General features: G+C 44.8%; 2 pseudogenes; one reads left to right on the top strand and one right to left on the bottom strand.

Moving 5' to 3' along the window:
• Positions 1-867: 867 nt before the first annotated feature.
• LOC102824248 lies at positions 868-2,051 on the bottom strand (annotated as a pseudogene).
• Positions 2,052-2,440: 389 nt separating this feature from the next.
• On the top strand, positions 2,441-3,999 carry LOC102823868 (annotated as a pseudogene).
• Positions 4,000-5,990: the final 1,991 nt, after the last annotated feature.

The raw sequence follows: 5,990 nt of genomic DNA, 5'->3' as shown, positions 1-5,990 counted from the left end.
AGGGACACTGAAAGTTTTAAAATCAAGAAGGTATACGCCAGGGTTGTATTCTTTTAACATACTTATTCAATCTGTATGCTGAACAAATAATCTGAGAAGCTCGATTATATGAAGAAGAATGTGGCAATCAAGATTGAAGAAGACTCATTTACAATCTGTGATATGCAGATGATACAACCTGCCTTGCTGAAAGGAAAGAGGATTTGAAATATTCACTGATGAAGACCAAATATTATCACCTTCATTATGGATTGTGCCTCAACGTGAAGAAAACAAAAATTCTCACAAATGGATCAATAAATAACATCATAATAAGTGGAGAAAGGATAGAAGTTGTCAAAGACTTCATTTTTCTTGGATCCACAATCAACACTCATGCAAGCAGCAGTCAAGATATCAAATGATGTATTGCATTAGGCAAATCTGCTATATAAGACCTTCTTAAAGTAAGTGTTGAAGAGCAAAGATATCAATTTGAGTACTAGAAGCACCTGACCCAAGCTATTATATTTTCCTTTTTTTTATCTTTAGACTTCAGGAATTAATGGAGGTAGGGGAGACTGAGGCAGATCCAGGGGTTTTGACTCCTGGAGGCAAACCCAGTTACAGCAAACATACATGGAAACAAGGGTGTGAGCAGGTAGCAGATTTGGTCTTGAACTTGGGAGTGGGTAAGTGAGAATGCTTGAGTCATCAGAGTGAGGAGCAGCAGGAAGAGCCATATCTGAATGGGGCCTGAGGGCCCAGAGGTGGGTAGGGAAGCAGGGCCCTACTCCTCAGTGCTGAGGAAAAGGCACTTGGTTCAGTCTCTCCAGCCCCTGCACTCCATCCCTGGAAGAGATGGGGTTCTTTAGCTCTTGGCCCCTTTCAAGGATCCTGTAGTTGTTCCTGGTTGAGCTTCTGGAAGAAGCTTTACCGAACTCATAAGTGTTGATCATGATGGCACAGGAGGGGGCAGCCTTGATGATTCTCAGGAAGAAGCTGGTAACGAGTCCCTTTATTGCCTGATTCAGCCAGGATCCTCTGCAGCAGCAGCAAGGTAGAGTTCACATATGGGGGGTCTAACTCTCATAGCCCCCATTGCTCCCAGTGCAACCTGGCACTGTCTTTAGCAAGACGAAAGGCAGAGTCTGGATAGCCGCCATGATCCCCGAGACGCTGCCAGCCACAAAGCTGATGCCCATGAGGTCCAGTATTTTGGTCTGGGCCCGCTCAGCCATCTCTTCACTAGATTGTAGTTGAACCAATAGAGAGGGCTGAGAAGGGAACATCCCAAAGGGCAGTGGGCCCCCAGCCCAACCACAGGGAGCACCAGCCACCTTGGCCTGCACAGAGATGCCCAGCTCATGGTAAGACACATATTGAGCCTGCAACTTTGCTCTACCAGTTCCAGGGGGCTGACCACAGTCACAGGGCCCAAGCTGGCCAGAGTGCCAGCCACCATGGGTGCATAGAGGTCAGAGGTCAAGGCTTGTTTGTCCACACAGGAAAGTCTTGAATTGGTCATAGGCGGTGAAGTAGATAGCAGTGGCTGGCACAGTCATCACCAGAATGACCAGGAGTTCGCTCCTCAGGATCCTGGTGCCCTAGTGCTGCACAATCTTCACAAGGGCATCCATGATGCCAATGAAGTGGGTGGAATCCTGAAACCAGGCGGCACAACGGACACTGTTTGGGCACAGGTAAAGGGGCTCCAGTCTCCATTGCAGGACAAGGAGGCACTTTCTTGTGAGCTGGATAGAGGAGGGTTCTAGGGGAGGGGAGGGGACATTAGGATGACAGGGTCCTGGAGCCAGTAGACAGGTGGTGGCTCCCATCTCCGGAAAGCCAGCAAAGCCTGGACAAAGACAGCAGACATCACATTTGGTGTAGGATATGCAGCAGAGTCTAGAGGGAGGCGTCATTTCGCCGGCCACTGAGGGGTGGTGGGCCTGCAAGCGCACCTTCACCAGGTCCAGAGGGGTCATGAAGAGGGAGGTGACCACAGCTCCAGCCCCCAAAGCCACCATTTGCTAGAGAGGGCTAATGCCTCCAGGGTCCTGGGCAGCCATCTGGTAGGTTAGATCCTGGCTCTAGGCACGTGCTGGGGCCCAGCTGGCACATAGAGGTTTACTGCTTGATGCTAGGGCCGCGCGTTCTTCCTGCATCGAGGCCTCACAAGCCATGATATTTTAAATCGCTTCATATGCATGTGAAATCTTTACAATAAGAAAGACCTTTTAATAAGGAAGATATTAAAAATACCATGGACTGGTGAGGTTATGGACCCTGAGCTGCGGCCGCTGGTCCAGGCGCCATGGATGCGGATCGGACCTGGCTTCTGCAAAGTTGACCCGGCTGCTGCGAAGCTCTGGTGGCCCGAGTATGTGCCGTCGGTGTTTGCCCAGAGCGAGGTTCTGGGCCCCGAGGAGCTCGCTCAGGTAAATTTTTCCATAACTTTATGGAGAGAAAGGACTTTGAGGCATGGCTTGATAACATTTCTGTTACATTTCTTTCTCTGACGGGCTTGCAGAAAAATGAAACTCTGGATCACCTGATTAGTCTGAGTGGGGCAGTCCAGCTCAGTTAGGCATCTCTCCAATAACCTGGAGACGCTCCTCAAGCAGGACTTCCTCAAACTCCTTCCCTTGGAGCTCAGCTTTTATTTATTAAAATGGCTTGATCCTCAGACTTTACTCACATGCTGCCTCGTCTCTAAACGGTGGAATAAGGTGATAACGTGCCAACTCTTATGTATAAATTTGGGCTGGCAGATAGATGATTCTTTTCAGGACGCTTTTCACTGGAAGAAGGTTTATTTGAAGGCTATTTTGAAAATGAAGCAATTTAAGGACAATGAAGCCTTCGAGACCTCCTCATTAATTGGACACAGTGCCGGAGTGTATGCACTTTACTGCAAGGATGGACTTCTCTGTACAGGGTCAGATGACTTGCCTGCAAAGCTGTGGGATGTGAGCACCGGGCAGAAACCTAGGAGTCAGGTTTGTTTCTTCTTCTATCACCGTCTCCTCCCTAAATCCATCAATCTATTCTACCCTGAAAATGTGAACTGTTCTTCACTCCCTTGGCCTTCAGTCTTACTCAGCAACCACTCTCTCTTGCCTGGTCTCTCAATACTGTCTCCTAACTTATCTTTCTGCGTCCACTCTTACCTCAATCTAATCTATTCTCCTCACAGTGATCTTGAGAAAGTGTAAATCAAATAATATTACTGCCCTGCTTAAAACTTCAATGGTTTATCATTGAGTTAAAAATAAAAACCACGCTTCTTCTTATTGCATTAATTAGGTTTAATCTGAAACAGTTGCAAATTTCAGAAAACCCAAAATAATGGTGAAAATATAGAAAGAGAAATGTGTTTCTCTTTCACAGATGAGTTCCCTGGATTTACTTTTTGACTTATATCTCAGACTTAGAACTGAAAAAGTTAGCAACCCTGAATCACCAACAGGGGCACATACAAAATGCCCTCAACAAAAGCCTGCTCTCTCCAGGAAAGGACTGGGGAAAAGGTGGTTTAGGAAGACAGAAAGCTTTGAAATAAGAAATGCTCTACTCCAGCCAAACGCATAGAAAAATTGTGGTCCCACCTCCATTCATGCCAACAAAACTGAGTGGAGAACCTAGACTTACACTCTCATGAGGCTGCAATGAGGATCTCCTCCCTTTCTGATGGGGTGGTGTCAGCGAAGGGCAAGTAGGGAGTCAAGGCTTTCATCCTACTGGCCAGTAATAACGCTTCCTACACTCCATGATGTCCGTGGAGACCATATGGGGAGCCTGGGTGTCCACCCCTACTCTGCAATAAGATGACCTCCCTCCCCTTTCCCTCTGTAGTCATATCAGAGGAGGGCTAGAGAATCAGCTTTCATCAGTAACAATGGCAGTGGCAGTGTCAACAGAGACCACCGGCAAGCCAGAACTCCAACACCTGCCCATATTTATGAAAAGCCCCCAACTTCAGATGTCAATGTAGACCAAGTGGGCACCCTTTCATAGTCACAACAGTCTAATTTCCCTTATTAATCCTCTCCATTCAATCTATGAGCAATTTATAATATACCACAATATGATTGGTAGCTGGAAAACTCTCACACATTACAAGTGTTCAGTTCCTGGGGATGGCCATCATTCCTCATTCTCCTAGTAGTGCAAACAGGCACTACAGAAGAGAGGATACACACAGTGTGTATATGGGGTGGGGGTGGGGGTGAGCAAGAATGATACTAATAAATATCCATAGGTATTAATAAGGCATGTGTCCAACACAAGGGGACTATCTGTTCTGAATTTTTAGGTGTAAGCGCAGTGGTTACGAATCTGGCTGCTAATCTCATGGTCAGCTGTTCCATGAACTACCAGCTGTTCCATGGGAGAAAGATGAGGCTTTCTGTTCCCATAAAGATTTACAGTCTCAGAAACCCTGTACAGGGTCGCTATGGGTTGGAACCAACTCCACGGCACTTAACAACAACAACAACAATAGTGCATAAGAAAGAACTGGCATTCACCAGAGACTTGGGGCTGACATCAAGGACTTCTGCCTTTCCCAAATCCCAAAGTCAGGATGCTACCTAATAGTCAAGATAGTCAAAACCAAACAAAAAGCAAAAACAACAACAACAAAAAAAAGTCAAATCAATTCTGACTTTTTAGGGCAGAGCAGAACTGCGCCCTAGAGTTTCTAAGCCTGTAAATCTTTACAGAAGCAGAAAACCTCATTCTTTTTCCTGCAGAGCAGCTGGTGGATTTGAACTGTCAATCATTGCTTAATCTACTTGTAGTTAGCAGTCCAATGCTTAGCCCACTATGCCACTACCACTCCTTCATCATAGCCAGATATGCTACAAATATGGTCCATTGGTTTTAGACATACTTAATTGATGGGCTGAGACCACAAACTGTTGCTATTCTTCATGATATAATCCCAGCTATGTCGAGTCACAAGATAGTATAACATTTTAAAAAAGACAAGTCAAGTGTGGGCTGTAACAACAGCTTTGTGACTATAAAGGGCACGAGGCTTTCTACTCCCGTAAAGATTTACACCCTAGGAAACCCTGTACAGGGTCGCTATGGGTCGGACCCGACTCAATGGCACTTAACAACAACAACAACAACCAACCACTGCAGGGACATAAATTCTGAAGATTGTGTGAGAGATCACTCACTCTGAGATTCCATTGCTTTCATATACCCTGTCATCCTCCACTAAAGAATAAATTTTATTTTAATTATGGACATATCTTCTCTTTTATTTAAAATAAAAAAGAAATAAGAAAAATAGAAAAGAAATGATTATATGACCTTTTAAAGCAATTCCTTAGAGTAAAAATTACCAAAGAAGTACAACAATTAGAAGAAAGTATAACCATAAATTTTTCTGTTTAGGTAAGGGAGAAAAATGCAACTATGAAAGCATTCCTTTGCTTTTTTCTCTTACCACCCAAGTTTTATTTGTACTTGACAAGGCCACGCTCCACTGTTTTGACTTGTTAGGAACTACAAGGATTTTTCCATTCTTTTTTCCAGACCACAGCAGTCCTCTTTTGGAATAGTTGGTGGACTTCAACTTTTCACCATAATCCCACTGGGTTCCTCTCTCCGTTTTCTTCAGAGAATGCCATTTGAGTACATATTTCAATACCTAAAATATAAGGGAAATGCTTTAGTTGAATATTTTCGTATCCCTGGTTAACTCAGTAAAGCCAGTTTGAAAAATAATTCTTTATTTCTGACCTGTTTTCAGTGTCCAGGAGTTCTCTGTAGTCGAGTGGAGGGCTTTATGGGAGGTAGTATCAAGGACTAAGTAACTGCCTTAATAAATGGTAATCTAAATTTTCTGGGGTGTTCTGGGTGGTGCAAATAGTTAATGTGCTCACAACTGGCTGAAAGTTTAGTTTCAAGTCCCCTAGATGGGGATGGGGAGTGTGAGGGAGGCAGATTACCCAATAAGCAAGGTAACCATGTGTGCAGGGCATCAACAAAAC

This window comes from Chrysochloris asiatica, unplaced genomic scaffold (genome assembly GCF_000296735.1).
Source record: "Chrysochloris asiatica unplaced genomic scaffold, ChrAsi1.0 scaffold00129, whole genome shotgun sequence".
Classification (NCBI taxonomy): Eukaryota; Metazoa; Chordata; class Mammalia; order Afrosoricida; family Chrysochloridae; genus Chrysochloris; species Chrysochloris asiatica.
Note: the sequence above shows the minus strand (reverse complement) of the source record. Positions and strands in the feature narration are given on the sequence as shown.